Below are 16,201 nucleotides of genomic sequence, written 5' to 3' on the forward strand. Positions count from 1 at the left end.
TGGTCACTATTATTTTTTAACTCAAAATCACCATATTTATTACGTTTTAGTTTCATTTTTGTCATCTACCGTTAAAAAAATTAATAATGATATTGATATGTCATCATAAGATAATACAACATCATCATTGATTTTTTTAAAAAATATGTCACGTTAACATATATGTTGATTTTTTAACGACGGGTGATAAAAATAAAACTAAAACATAATATTCAAGTATAATTTTGAAATAAAAAGTAGTCAGATAACTAAAACAGAACATAAGTGGTAGTTTCAATACTAAAGTGAATTTACCCTTAATTTTAATAGTACTTTATTTCATTTTCCTCGCATCTCCATTGTCTTTATCCATACATGCCTAGGAGAAAGAAGCTAATCCACAAAAATCCAATAATAGTTCCTAGTTTTTGACCCAACACCAATGCTTCCAAGAACCAATTGTGTAACTATTGGGTTTTTTATTTATCTCATCAGCAAGTAAATATTTATTTTGGGATCTATAATTTTTTCTTCAGTGAGAAGAATTTGTCACGTTGAGGTGAAGAGTTTCAATAAAAAATATTTTTATTTTAATTTTAACCTCAATGTGATAGATTTTAATAAAAAAATTATATTTATTCGAACTCTTCACCTCGATATAATGAGTTTCAATAATACTATAAAATATCATATATCCTAAAATAAATTTTGATTTGTCTCAATAAACTAAATAAAAAATTCGTTATCTTTATTGGCTAAATCAGCCAAACTACTGCCTAATTATAATAACTAAATAATATTTTTTTAGGGTAAAGTATAGTAATGGTCACTAAACATTTCTGAAGCTTGCATTTAGGTCCCTCAACTTTTAAAACTTGCAATATAGTCTCCCAACATTTATTCCGTTTGCAATATGGTCCCCCAACTTAAACTGCTATTAGAAAATTAGGGTAAATAATATAAACGGTCATTGAACTTTTCAGACACTTGAATTTAGGTCTCCCAACTTTTAAAACTTGCAAAACAACCATCAATTTCATTCTAAACCCCAATTTCCAAAGTAATTCAATTTCATTCTAAACTCTAAATTCTAAAATAATTCAATTAAATTTTAAACCCCAAATTCTAAAATACTTCAATTTAAGGTTTAGAATGTAATTGAATTATTTTAGAATTTAGGGTTTAGAATAAAATTAAGATGTTTTGAAATTTTGAACATGAATTTACTATTTGACAATATTTATTTCAATATAAATTTGAGGTTTATTTAACTGTTTATATCAATTTTGAATAACAATATGTATTGATTAAACATCCCGAATAGCAAAATGTAAGCACTCTATTCGGTATTTCAACTTCCCATAAAGTATGCTCATTTCTTCAACTTTTGACTATATGAAATTCGGAACACTCATTTGGAGCATTATGATTTAAGTACTACTATGTTCTTGCATGCTATTTTTTTATCAGATTTGAGTACCTAACCCTTCAGTGCTTTACAGTGCGATCATTTATGATTCACCTGAATTTTCTTATACAGTGATCATTTATGATTTAGTAGAATCAATGGTTTAGAATGAAATTGAATTACTTTGGAAATTGGGGTTTATAATAAAATTGAGGACTATTTGCAAGTTTTAAAAGTTGGGAGACCAAAATTCAAGTGCCTGAAAAGTTCAATGACCGTTTATATAATTTACCTTAATTTTTTAACAGTAGTTTAAGTTGGGGGACCATATTGCAAACGGAATAAATGTTGGGGGACTGTATTGCAGGTTTTAAAAGTTGGTGACCTAAATGCAAGCTTCATAAATATTCAGTGACCATTACTATACTTTACCCTTTTTTTTAATCCCAAGTCTGCTTCCCTTTGACAGTGAAGCTCATGGACAATGACAGTAGGCCAGAGATGCTTGCTGTTTTGTTTTTTCCTTGCTTCATGACTCATTTTTCCAATAATTTATGTTTTTGTATTTTCTTAAATATTTTGTTATGGTTATTATTTGGTGCAAAGCATTTTGTTTTATCATAATTTCAAGGACAATGGGGCAATACATTCAATTATATATAAAGATAAACTACGTGTTAAATTACTTATTTATTTTTAAACTATTCTTTTAAAAAATATATAATTAATATTATATTTTTATTCCATTTTCAATGTAAAATATAGAACTTATGTCTTGGTAGTTTTTTTATTCTTTTCTTAATGATGATGTAATAGTATATTATAGTTACATATTAATATTATCGTTAATTTTTAAGAACAGATGATCAAAACGTAATATTATGTATAATTTTTTTAAAAAATATTAATTAATTAAAATATAATTATAAAAATAAATAAATAACTAATACATAGTTTACTCGGTATATAATTCACCTAAAATATTCGTGACTCGCCACTTAATGATGTTTCCATTGTAGGTGTAGCACATTCTCTCTTCTTTTTACAATAATATTTTAACACCAAAAAATATCGGTCAAAATATACAGGAATTTTAGTACAATGTATGATAAAATGTATAAGTTTTTAATTTTGTACAACTTAATATTAAATTTCAATTTAATTTAATATTTATAAATCATTAAATCGTTATTGTCGTGCTATTATTTTATGGGTGTCATAGAAAAAAGAAAAAAATATCTCAAAATTATATATAACTTAAATTAAAATTAAATAAAAATAGTTAACATATGTTTACATATAATATATAGAGAAATGAATTTTACACAAATTTAATGAAAACGAAAGTGTATTTTATCATGAATCTCGTACGTTGTAAGATCGATAAGTCCATCCTAAAAGATGTGTATGTCTTGTGTTATATTTTTAAATGATATTTTTAAAATATTTTATAATTAAATAAATTTATAAAATATCAAAACTTATCATATTATTTAAAATGGTATTCTTAAAATATTTTATAATAAAATAAATTTGTAAAATATCAATATTTATCATATATGATTGCTTCTTATAAAATAAAAAATTGGTGTGTGACCTATCATATTTTTTTATCTTTAATCTTTAACTCTATCCTTATTTAAATGAATTGATTTATTTTACAATAAAATAATAGAAATTTACTAAATATTTTTTCTTAAATTAAAAGGACAAAAACTTTAATTAATAAATATTCAATTTAAAAAAAAAACTTAAAATACAATTATATCAAGCAAAACCCAAAGTAACCATGTGATCAGCACAATCGAATGCACACAGAGCATTACTTGAACCACTCCCATATGAATATATTAGAACCAAAAAAACAGCAAAGCTTCATCTAAGAAAGCTCATAGAAATTTCACAAAGAAAACAGCTTTTCATGCTCTAACATACATGTCATCTTTCATTCTTTGTACCAAAAAGCTGAACCAGTGGATAAAATAAAACATGGAGCAAAGTGTCAGAGCCATCCACTGTTTCGCTAAAAAAATAATTAAATAAATTAACACAAATATTCAGATCAATTATGAATTGTTTAATTGAATTATAAAGTAAGTCAAACAGTGACTTAAACCAGGGTTTAATTGCAAGCACATGCCACAATAACATAACATAATTTATTTGATTTATTATTTAATATTATTGCAGCCGGTAATATTAAATGTACATTTTCATAACATATTTGAATTCATGTTTAAGTGAAAATCATATATTAAATGTCATGACCTACTATCAATTAGCATCATAATATAGTAATATAACATGATAATGTTTCTGATTATCAATGTTAAATCTTAAACATGTAAATAAAAATAAAATTATAATTTCAAAAAAAAAAAAGAGCATTGTTAAATTATGAGATAAGGACATGTGAGAAATAATCTATGGAGATCGACCTAGATAGAGAAATTTGGGAGAACAAATTATTTTGAGTTAAATAAGAAAAATGGAGTATTGACAAAAAAGAAATAGAAAGCCTACCTAATTTTAATTACGTAAATTTTGACAAATATTGTTAAGCAACCAACAACATCAATGGCGATTCAAAACAACCTGTGATGATAGATGATAAAAAAATAAAAATCGACGAATTTCGATTTAATTCGATTTTATAAGATTTAATGTAGGATATATTCACACCTATATACCTTATGATAATTACATATATGACTTTATATATATTAATTTAGGATTTTAGAATTTGCTTCTCCCATATAATTCAATAGCCTTCTATGCTGATTAAGTCTCTCATCCTCTTTCTCCGGACGGATTTATATGGGGAGTGGGAAAGACTCTTTTCTCTCCTAAAATTTTTGGTTTAATAGCATTTTAGGTACTTATCAGTTTAAATTTATGAACAATTAGACTTCCTCTAAATTTGTAGGTTAAATATATAAAAAAACCTTATTATTTTGAAATTAAATACCTTGTCACTCCCAATATTTAATCCTGACTTTGTTTGTAACACCCCCAACCCGTACTCGACCCGAATACGAATCCGATGTGTCACATTGACATTTCAAAACAGTTATTGTACAAAATAGTGAAAACTTTTAAAACTTTTATTAACACACACAACTATACTTATATAAATTACAATCAATACAATCAATATTATAAAGTACATACTATTCATTTTTCTTCTGATCTGACCTTCAGTAAGGAGAAACTGACTTGTCTTGCTCTTCATCGTTCCATAAGCTCAGCAAAACCTACGTGTGAAACATTCACACGCTAAGTCGTTGACTTAGTGAGACATATAAAACATATAATTTAAACTCTTACATATAACAATGCATGTACAATTAATACTATCATATCGTGCAAAACCATATATCATTTCATATAATTCAATATATTCATATACATAACTCATCCTTTCCATCTTTACCTCATTCCATTATCATTTATATCTTTTAGTCATTCTTAATTAAACAATACACACAAAACAACTTATATTCTATCATGCATAGCATCATATAATCCTTGTAATCCATTCCTCATAACATGTCAAACATACACATATCATATATAATATATTTATATTATTGCTTGATTAGCCCATGTACACTGTTGAGAACTTAATGTATGTGAGTACATTGAGATTGTGCACAAATACTGTCACCACAACTCGTATAAATTCCCATTAGGGGCACTGAATATTTGTCCCGAAGGACCACTATGTCCCGAAGGACCACATATCACATATGTCCCAAAGGATCACTCCTTAAGAACCATATACATAATACAGTGGACCAAATAAGTGTACCGAAGTACCACATACATGTTCCATGGAATTACATATATGTTCCGAAGGACCACGTAGAATTGTCCCGTAGGACCGCGTAGACCCTCGACTCTTGGCATGCCAACTATGCCTCTAGATCTCATGACACATAACATGTGCATTATCTTTATACTAATCATTTCACATAACACATAGTTCACTTTCACATATCACGTAGCTTATATCACAAAACTTGGATCACATATACTTATAGTCACGTAGATCACTTTTGCATAGCTTATATCTTATTATTATGACTTCTCAAAGTCATGCATTCATCTGTTCATTTTCTTCTTCTCATAATCACATATACACATAATCTCATAGTTCTTTCACATAATTCATTATAAATTTTCATAAGATCACATCCAGTCACGAAGTTCATTTCCATATAATTCACATATACCTATATTCCTTTTCATATAATCACATAGTCATATAGCTTAAATTATACTCCAATACTCATAGTTACATATTACTTAAATTATTCATATTTACATCATTCGGGATCATATAGCTTCTATCACAAAGTCACTTATTTTATCTCTTGTTCTCATATGTTCATATAACACATAACCTATGTCATATTTATAAACATATATCATATTTTATATGTACATATCATCATTTTATATTCAAGTTCCCTAAGTGTTATATTATTCTCAGTTCATTCTATATTTTAATCTTATCTAGTTTTCTTCAATTCTCCATAAATCGTATAACTCTAATGCACTTGTCGGAACCGTTTTCGGGTAGGCCCGAAATTGGGCTTCAACTTGAAATAATGTGATTAGAGTCACCACCGGCCACTTTAAAACGAATTTAGGTGGGTCGGACACCATCTTACCTGATCTGCGTTGTACCAGAAACGTGTCGGGTTCGGGAGTCGATTACGGTCAAAGAAGGATTAGCACCCTTGAACCACCCTTTTGGTACAAATTAATTTGTCGGTTGTCTTTGAATGCGAAAATTAAAAATTAAAAATAAAATTTAAAATCCGATTCGAATTGCTTACCTTTGATCAGTTGAAATTACCATTGAAAATGTCAAAAAATGTTAGATGGTAAAATAACAATAAATACGAAGAAAAGGAAAAATATATATACACATTGATATAATAAAAAGAAATGGAAAATATAAACAAAAGTTAAAACAAAGGAAATATAAAATAATTAAATAAATAATAAGAATAAGAATAATAATAAAAAGGTTAGTAAAAAACAAAAAAAAAAAAAAAAAAAAAAAAAATAAATGGGAAATATAAACAAAAGTTAAAACAAAGGAAATAGAAAATAATTAAATAATAATTAAATAAAATAATAAGAATAAGAATAATAAAAAGGTTAGTAAAAAACAAATAATAAATAATAAAAAATTAAAAAGGGTAATAGAATACAATAAAAAAAACAAATTAAAACAGTGAAATAATAATAATAATAATAAATAACATAGAAGAACGGAAGGGACGAAATTAACAAAAAAATGAAATAAGGGACGAATTTAAAAGAACAACAGAACTAAAAACTGAATTAACAGTTTAAAATCAAAACCTTACAAACCCGAGGGACCAAAATGTGTTTACTCCCTTTATAGATGGAAAACACGGGTATGGGGCTTAAAACGGAGTAGTTTCGTTCCCCTATATACGCATTGTGAAGGTCAAAATGGCCCCAACCTTCTTCATTTTCACCACTTGCACTCTCTCTCTACAGATATCTCTCTCTCGCCTCTCTCTAGAGAGACATCCGCCGGTAGGAAGCCGGTCGCCACCTCCGTCGTTGACCGCCGCTCTGGCCGCCGAAAAAAAAATCCAAATAGCCTAAAAGGACCCTCTCGACCACGTGAACCCCGAACCACAACCTGATTCTTCAACCCATCACCAAATCGGCTTAGATCTACAGGAATATGTTCGGGTTTTTTACCTTTTAGTCCGTCTTTGATTGCTTGGCATTTTTCTGTTGCGGTTGTTGATTGGTTCTGTTGTCGTGCTTGTGGTTTGCGCTTGTGGTGTTCGGCTCTGTCCTCACTGCTTGGTTTTTGTGCTTTGATCTTTTACTCGATCGTGATGTGTATTTTGTTTGTGGCTCGATGATGATCGATGTTCTTGTTTTACTGCGTTCTGTTGATAATTGTTGAGGTTCTCTATCGATAGTGTACTATTTGGTATTGTTTCTCTGTGTTCGACCCTCTGCCTCCTTTGGAAGTGGCTTGGTGGCTATTTATACCCCCCGGTGGCCTGTTGGTTCCAAAATAAGGGCGCTCGTGGCCATTGTGGTCGGTCATCCCGGGATGGGTCAGTCCGGGGATTTCAGCGGTCGTTGGCACTGTTGACCGTTTAACTCCTGGTTTTGCGACGCCTGTGTTAACTGAATATGAAAACTCTAACTTTGCTGGGCTAGTTCAGGCCCCAACTGTTGGACTGCTATTGGACTCGGATAGTGGACCCTGAAACAAAAAGAAAAAGAAATGAATAAAAATAAATAAAAATAACAATAAATGAATAATAAAATAAAAATAAAATAAAAATAAAAAAAAGAACATTTTTAAATATTATACTATATATATGTTTAAAAAAATATTTTAAAATCATATAATATATGTTTTCAAATAATATTTTAAAATTATATATATATATATATATATATTCTAAAAATGTTTCAAAATCATATATATAGTTTTCAAAATGTTTTAAAACTATATATTATATATATTTTTCAAAATATTTTTAAAAACCATATATTATATATATTTTAAAAATATTTTCAAAAACTATATATATATTTCCAAAAATATATAATATATATGTTTTCAAAATGTTTTTTAAACTATATATTATATATATTTTCAAAATATTTTCAAAAATATTATTAATATTTTTAAAAATATTCTTAAAAACTATATATATATATATATATATATATATATTTAAAAAACACTTTCAAAAGAAAAAAATTAAATATTATACTATATAAAAAATCCAAACGAAAAAATGAGTGTCTACAACACTAATTCTCTTAATTGATCAAGCTACTATGTACTTGTCTCATTCATATTTCTATTATTTATATAACCTTACACATGTTTACTTAGTTCCTATTGTTCTCATGAATTCACTTTATCATATTCATATTATTACACATTTTATGTTGAATGATGTTCTTATAACAAATTTAACAAAATATACGTTTTATAAATAGTACTATACGGTATGAAAATAATGAACAATACCGTGAATAGTAATAACAGTACCGTGAACAATACTGAATGTTAAAATTTTCAGAATGCTATAGGGGTATCGATACCCTGATACAGGGTACCGATATACTGCTACAGTAACTTCGGAAAACATGTATAAAACTCATAAAAATTTAAACTTTCATCAGTATAAAATTTCCATTTACACATATATCATATCTCATTCACATATTTTTCCATATAATTATCTTACATATTCATATAATCACTTATGTCTATGTCTCTTAACTTAAATATTGTTCTCATAGAATTTCATAACCTTTCTCGTGTACTCACTTATACTATATAGTATAAATTATACTGGGTCAACTTATATTCACTTGTTCCTTTCATTCATTATACCTTTATCACATAACTTATTTCATATTCTTTTACCATCATATAGATCATTTGTATTGTTTCATATGACTTATCACACTAACATTTGTAACACCCCCAACCCGTATCCGACCTGAATACGAGTCTGAGGTGTCACATTAACTTTTCAACTTTGACTCTTGACAAAATTAAGAAACATTTAAAACTTTCATTTACACCAAAGCAGTTTATTTACATAAAATGACCAAAACACCAAAATCGATCAGAGCATTCATAACTGACTTTACTTAATGCCAACATATTACACGACAAATACTACTTAACAGTTACTTCTAATCCGATCTTCTAGCAGTGTTATTGTTCTTGCCACCCTATTTCCGCTCTTCCTGATCCTTGGTACCTACGTGTAAATCGCTTACACGCTAAGTTATAGACTTAGTGAGACATATAAATATAATAAAAATGCATTACGTATGAATATAAACATGCAATCTATTATTCAATCATGTCATATGCAATTCAATGTAAACAATAATATATAGCATATAACTATAACAATGCAATTACCTTTAATAACCTTTTATAGGCCATGTACATTTTTGAGAACTCAAGGTATTCGAGTACATTGAGGTTGTGCACTATTGCTATCACCACAGCTCGTATGGGATCCCACTAAGGGCTATGAAATTTTGTCCCGAAGGACCTATGTACTATATTTGTCCCGAATGACCACTCCTTAAGAACCATATATATATTCCAGTGGATCAAATCTGTCTCAAAAGACCCTGTAAATGTTCCAAAGGATACATATATGTCCCGAAAGACGTAGAACCCTCGACTCTTGGCATGCCAACTATACCTATAGCTCTCATATCGTATACCATGTGCATTATTCATGTTTCATGTGTTCATGTATTCATGTCATTTCTCTTTGTGATCACATAACTCATATCACTTCCCATGTCATATGATTTGAATCTATTCACATATATCATTATCAAATCATATGAACATATACTTTAGCATGTATCATAAATTATCATGTATGCATGTTCATAACTATTGTGATATGAAAATCAACATAGGAATTAGACTTATCACAAGTATTATTCCATTGTATCATACTATAATATGTACTCACCTTAGCCTTGCTTTGACTCGATTCTAATCCTTCAATTGGTCCGGAACGAGATTACGTTCTAACTCTACATAGTAATACATTGATACTATCAGTTATTAATGATATATTCGAAACTATCACTCCTTAGGCTAAAAAGAAAGATTTTTATCTTTTAATGAAGGTATGCATCGATGCACTACACCATGTATCGATGCATCCCTTGACGGGTGCATCGATGCACTATCTATGCATCGGTGCATAAATCCCATTCGATGTTTGTATTTAGGGGGTGCATCGATGCACCACTTGTGCATCGATACACTAGTGACATTCAATGTTTTTATTTGAAAGGATTGCATCGATACACTTCAGGTGCATCGATGCACATTGAATAATTTCTGGGTTTTACCCTTGATGCATCGATACACATTGAATGTGCATCGATGCACATAGCCCAAAAATGTTATTTTAGCACGCAAATCTCTTCATAATCTTCTCAACTTTATATTTCCCCTCTTTTATATCCTTAACTCTCATACACCTATTTAAACTAATTAAACACATTCAATATCTCTTAAACTTCAAAATTCATTCTTCCACATAGAATTTAAAAATCTCACTCAAATTCCCACATGTTTAAATCTGATTCTAACACTTCCTATTCCTTAATTAGCTTAATGACAAGTCAAATCCCACTTCTAATTCTTATTATGAACTCTAATCAAGATTCCTTTCTACTTCCTTTCTTTAATTCTTCATGTACCCCTCATCTTATTATTTTAAGATAATCTAATCTTTCCTTAAGCTTAGTATCATTTAATGATCAAACCCTAACTTAAATTTTAACTAACAATCAGCTTATGAAAAATCTCACATTTGCTATGAGTCTTCACGTTTGAGAGAAAAGAAGAGAATAAGGAACTCTGGAACCTTGTTTTTCTTTCTTCTCTTCCACGTGGAACTAATATATATATATATTCTTTAATTATTTCCCATACAAATGACCATTTTATCCTTCTATTTCTTCTTCCTTGCAATTTAACCTATACCAATTACAATACTATTCAATTATTCTGCTTTAGTCACCAAATTCTGAAGTTTTACAATTTAATCACTATCCCGTAGGGGGTTAACATATCTATACAAATCATATAACATACACAATGACATGTTAACATATACTCATTCGTACATATAAATCATGTAAACACATGTAACTTATGCATGTGTTATAAATTAAATAACATTTAGGAGTCACTTCTTCCATAGTAACTCTGTCACTGGCTCATCGCAAGCCAATATTTATTCGATAATATAAGTACAAATTAAATTTGCACTCACCTTGACATTTTATTCCAAATTCACTTCTATTTATCTCTTTGTGTTGATCCTAACTTTGCAGTCTTTCTTGAATTTGCTTATGCTTGATATCTATACAATCATACATATAATATCCAAATTAGTATTCCAAATATCATGATTCGATCATTAATATCTTAGACCAGAAAAGCTCAATTTTTATTTTTCTAGGGTAGTATAGGTACCCCCTGCATAATCTGTTAAAACCCATAATTTACTTTTAAAACCCGAAAATTCACCAATACTCATCCAAATCTTCCATTTTAAGCTCCTATCATGCCATTAAACTCAAATACCTTTACATAAACCAACTTATATCCATATAAACCATCTTTATCTTCCATATCTCATGATTCTTAAAAATTAAGATACTAAACTTTCAACTTTGTTATAAATCCTTTCTAACTTTATAAATCTCTTAATTAAGTTGATGACAAGTCAAATTTAACTTTCAATTCCTATTATGAACTCTATTCGAAGATTTCATAAGAACTCAAAATCTTTAATCTCTCCTATACCTTTCATCTTGTTGTTTTAGAACAATTAAGCTTTCCTTAAGCTTAATTATCATCTAATGATCAAAACTCAACCATAAATCAAAAAATAATTAACTAACAAAGAAACTCACCTTTGCCTTTGGGGGTTCACGATGAAGAGAAAAGGAAGCAAGAATAAGAAGAAAGTTTGTAGATAACTCCCCCAACTCCACATAATTCATTTTATCAAGGGGAAAAATATCTTCCTTGTCAAATAACCATTTTTGTCCTTTAATTCCTTTAATAATTACTAAAAACTTTCAGGAAATATTTCCAAATAAATCATTGAACTATTCAACTATTCTACTTTAATCACCAAATTTTGAAATTTTACAATTTGGTCCTAACCGGTATTGAGGATGTTACTTGTTCTGTCCCTACTTGTTTTCGTTCAATTTAAAATTTTGTGTTGTTATCATTTGTTTCACCCCTAGAAATTGTTTTAAAATTTTCTTTGTTTGAGTATGTCTGTTGTTTGTTTCCCTTCGATTCATCTTTCATTTTTGTTATATCATTCTTTAATTCTCAAAATCATTGTTGGTTGCAGGTGGTAGTTCGTAGAAAAGAGTAAAAATTTGTTTAGGTCAAGACGAGTTTTCTTCTCTAATTTTAGGATGGGTGAAAAACCACGACTACCCAAGACGAATCCGATTTAGGTAAAAACCTCTAATTTTTAGGTGAAAGTCAGAGAATAAAAAATTCACCCGCCCTATCTTGTGTTTATCCTTGATCATTGTTGAATTAACATTTTAATATAACAAATAAATTGTAAAATTATTTTGGACTTAATTGAATTTGTTAAAATTTCTCAAAAAATAATTCAAAGTAAAAATAACTTGAAAATATGTTTTAAATGTTTTCCAACTTATTCAAACCTTTCAAAAACATACTCGTTCGTTTTCACCCTTTAAAGCGGAGTTTTCAAGGTTTTTTGGTTCAAAGGATTGATCTCCTAAGAAAATGGATCAGTCCCTTTGACCAAATGATTGATCCCCTTGAAAAATGATCGCTCCTTTGGATTACAAAAAGTTTTTGATCGATCCCTCGAGGAAAAAGGATCAATCCATTCACCTAAAGGATTGATCCCTTTCTTGCAATGTTAGAATTATTTGAAAAATGATTAATCCCTTTCACCAAAAGATTGATCCATTATGCATTAAATATTGTTTTTTAACAGCTATAATGATCTCCAACAACTCCAAACGGCTAGAATTAATAGAGAATGTAAAAATTAAAGATTAAATCATCCCAAGATCAACAAGAACCATATTGAATCGATCTACAAACATCAAAATTTAGTGGATTCAAGGTTTTACGTATAAGCCTATATGTGTATTCAAGGTTATAATTTGTCCTTAAAGGTAAGTAAATTTAGTGGATTCGAGAAATCCTTATTGTGAATGCTAAGGTTTTGAATATAGACTTTGGTTGATAAAGTCGAATCACTCTAAACTGCTGTATATATTTTTCTGTTTTTTCTATTGCTTTCACGAAATTTTAAAAAATATCAATTCACCCCCTCTTGACGTATATCGATTATTCGTTAGAACTGACAATCATGATAAAATTTTCTATATTTATTAATCAAAGTTATTAAAGAAAATATTTAGTAAAATAATGATATCCTAGATTAAATTGTTATTTCAAAGAAATATAATTCAAAACTCAATTTGATTTAAACTAAACACACACCAAATTTATGAGTAAATCTAACGTCAACTTCTTGGATTAAATTCAAAACATCCCATTTAATACCTGCCATTGTGGCCATTCATTTATGATTTGCACCTAACAATGAAAGGAGTCGCCCATTTTCCTTCCAATAGGAGGTTCATTTGTTTTATTTAATTTATTTGAAATTTAATTTTATGACATGAGTTAATATAGAGCATTCATTAAATTTTATTCAATTATTACAAAATGTTCTGTATATCCGTCAAATCTCTACAATTATAATATTACAGTAATTGTTTTTATAATAATTTAATAAATATTTATACATTTTTAAATTTTAGCTATCAAAATATCAAATGTAAATTATTTATTTCGAAGATACTTATCCCGAATTATAAAGTTTGGGTATGGTGGCAAGCTGTAAAAGAGAGGTAGCCTGCTCATAAGTTGTCAAACGTACGTACTTTGTTCATGCAAAAGGACGAGGGCAACTTTTTTTCTTCTCTGAAAGATGTATATTAAATGAAGGTGTAATCATAATTTATTTTTTTTTTAGAATATTTTGATCCTTAATTTTTATTTTAGGTTTAAAAAGTCCTTACTATTTGATAAAATAATTATTTTGTCTCTTATTTTTTTTCTGAGACAATTTAACCCTCAATATTTTATTTTAAGTTAAAAAGACTCCTACTTAGATCATTAATAGTGTGTTAACTAATAAATTTAAAGGGTCAAATGCTTAAAAAGTAGAATGTAAGATAAAATAACTGTTTGATGAACATTATGAGTTATTTTTGGCATTATACCTTAAATGAACGGTGGATAAGGACACGTATTCCCTGACTCTTCCTCACGGCTTTGTTTCTTTTCTCATAAAATAATATGTATTTGTTGATCATCACAAGATGGACGGTTCCGGTTTTTCCAAACGTGGAAATCATGGAAATTCTATTCTGGGTGACTGATGTGCCTCTTCTCTCCTTATGAAACTAAAATGATATCTTGTTTGTTAAAAAATTATGTCTTAATAAATATTTCGATTTTAATTTTAAAAATTTAAATATAAAATCTATCGAGTGATTTTAATATTAAAAGCGACTATTATTTTTTAAAAGGTTTGAATTTGAATAATTATAACTGTAAGATGTATATGTTGTTAATGTAAAAAATTCTAAACAGATATTATCTTGTGATTATTCAATACTATTAAAAAAAGATACATATACGAATTTGATGTTAATATTATTTGCAAACTTGATGATATTTAAAAAAAATATTGTATGTGTTTTAAGAAGGTTAAGGTTCATCTTTCTCATTGTTGTATACTTGATTTGTCATTTTCACTCATATCGTTTTTCATATCAATCTAGTCTTCAAAGTTGTTCAATTGCATCGTTTATACCATACCGTAACTAAAACCTTAAATTGTAAATCCTAAATCCTAACCTCATAACCTCTAAAACATAAACTCTAAATCATAAATCTTAATTTAGGGTTTTAAGTTAGGGGTGATGTATATAATGATGCATTTAAATAATTTCGAGGGGCTAAATTGATACGAAAATAAGATAGGGACAAAAATAATAAATTGAGTTTACTACATAAGCAAATATGACCTTAAAGTCTTTATTAGTTATTTTGCGTTTATATAATATCATTTATAAATTATTATTTTTTTTAAAAGATAACTTAAGAGTTTGTATTTAAATCAGAGTAAATAATTGGATTGAGAGTGATTATGTATGGAAAAAAAAGTTAAAGTAAGATAATGCCCAAAACTAGTATCTTATAAAATTATATTATCTCGATTTTTAAAAATATAAATATAATTTGATTTTAAATATTCACCCAGTAAGTATGAATATAAAATTAATTAATAGAGTAAATGTTATTTAAAAATTTAATTTTATTTTAAAAATAAAAAATATAGCTCAATCATATTTAGAAAATGTATATCGTTCTTTATGAATAACTGAAAAAAGGTCACATTCGAATGATTTTTGGATACCAACCTTCAATTATAAGGGATATTACCTTAATTTTCTTGAAAAACATAATTGAAACATGTGATGATATTTAAATTCCCATACATTTCATTCAATGTAAATGTTGCTTAGGATGAAAAATTATATAACCTAAAATTCAAATTTTTAATAATTATATTTTATTGAGATGTCTATCCTAAAATTTTATTTATATTTATTTTATATATGATGACTTTAAAAATAATTTAAATCTCTCACTATAAGTGAGCAGTGACTAGGATGATGTTTAGGGTCAATGGTGATAAATTAATTTGTAAAGAAATAAAGTAATCTTTAATCCTTAAATTTAAAATGTTTTTAATTTAATTTCTAATATATTGCCTATATTAATCATTATATATAAATTTCAATTTTAATAATATGATATTATCAAAGTCATATACCAGAATGTCGAATTTCAAATTCAGTAATTAGCTGGATAAAGAAACTAAGGATGAAATTATAATAACTTCAGTTTCAGGGGACTGAATGTTATTTTGTCCCTTTTAATAAACATGAACTCAATTTGATTGCACTTTCTCGAGATTTACATATAATTCAAGTAAATGGGGATGGGCGTCTACCCTAGTGGCCAACGCGATCATGAATCTCGAAAACGACAAAAGCTACAGAACGAAACGGTATCTATCCCAAGTACGTGTGGCATTCCCGTGGTTTCGAAGTCTAGAATAGGGCAAA

The sequence above is a fragment of the Hibiscus syriacus genome, unplaced genomic scaffold (assembly GCF_006381635.1).
Source record: "Hibiscus syriacus cultivar Baekdansim isolate YM2019G1 unplaced genomic scaffold, ASM638163v2 tig00000738_pilon, whole genome shotgun sequence".
Classification (NCBI taxonomy): Eukaryota; Viridiplantae; Streptophyta; class Magnoliopsida; order Malvales; family Malvaceae; genus Hibiscus; species Hibiscus syriacus.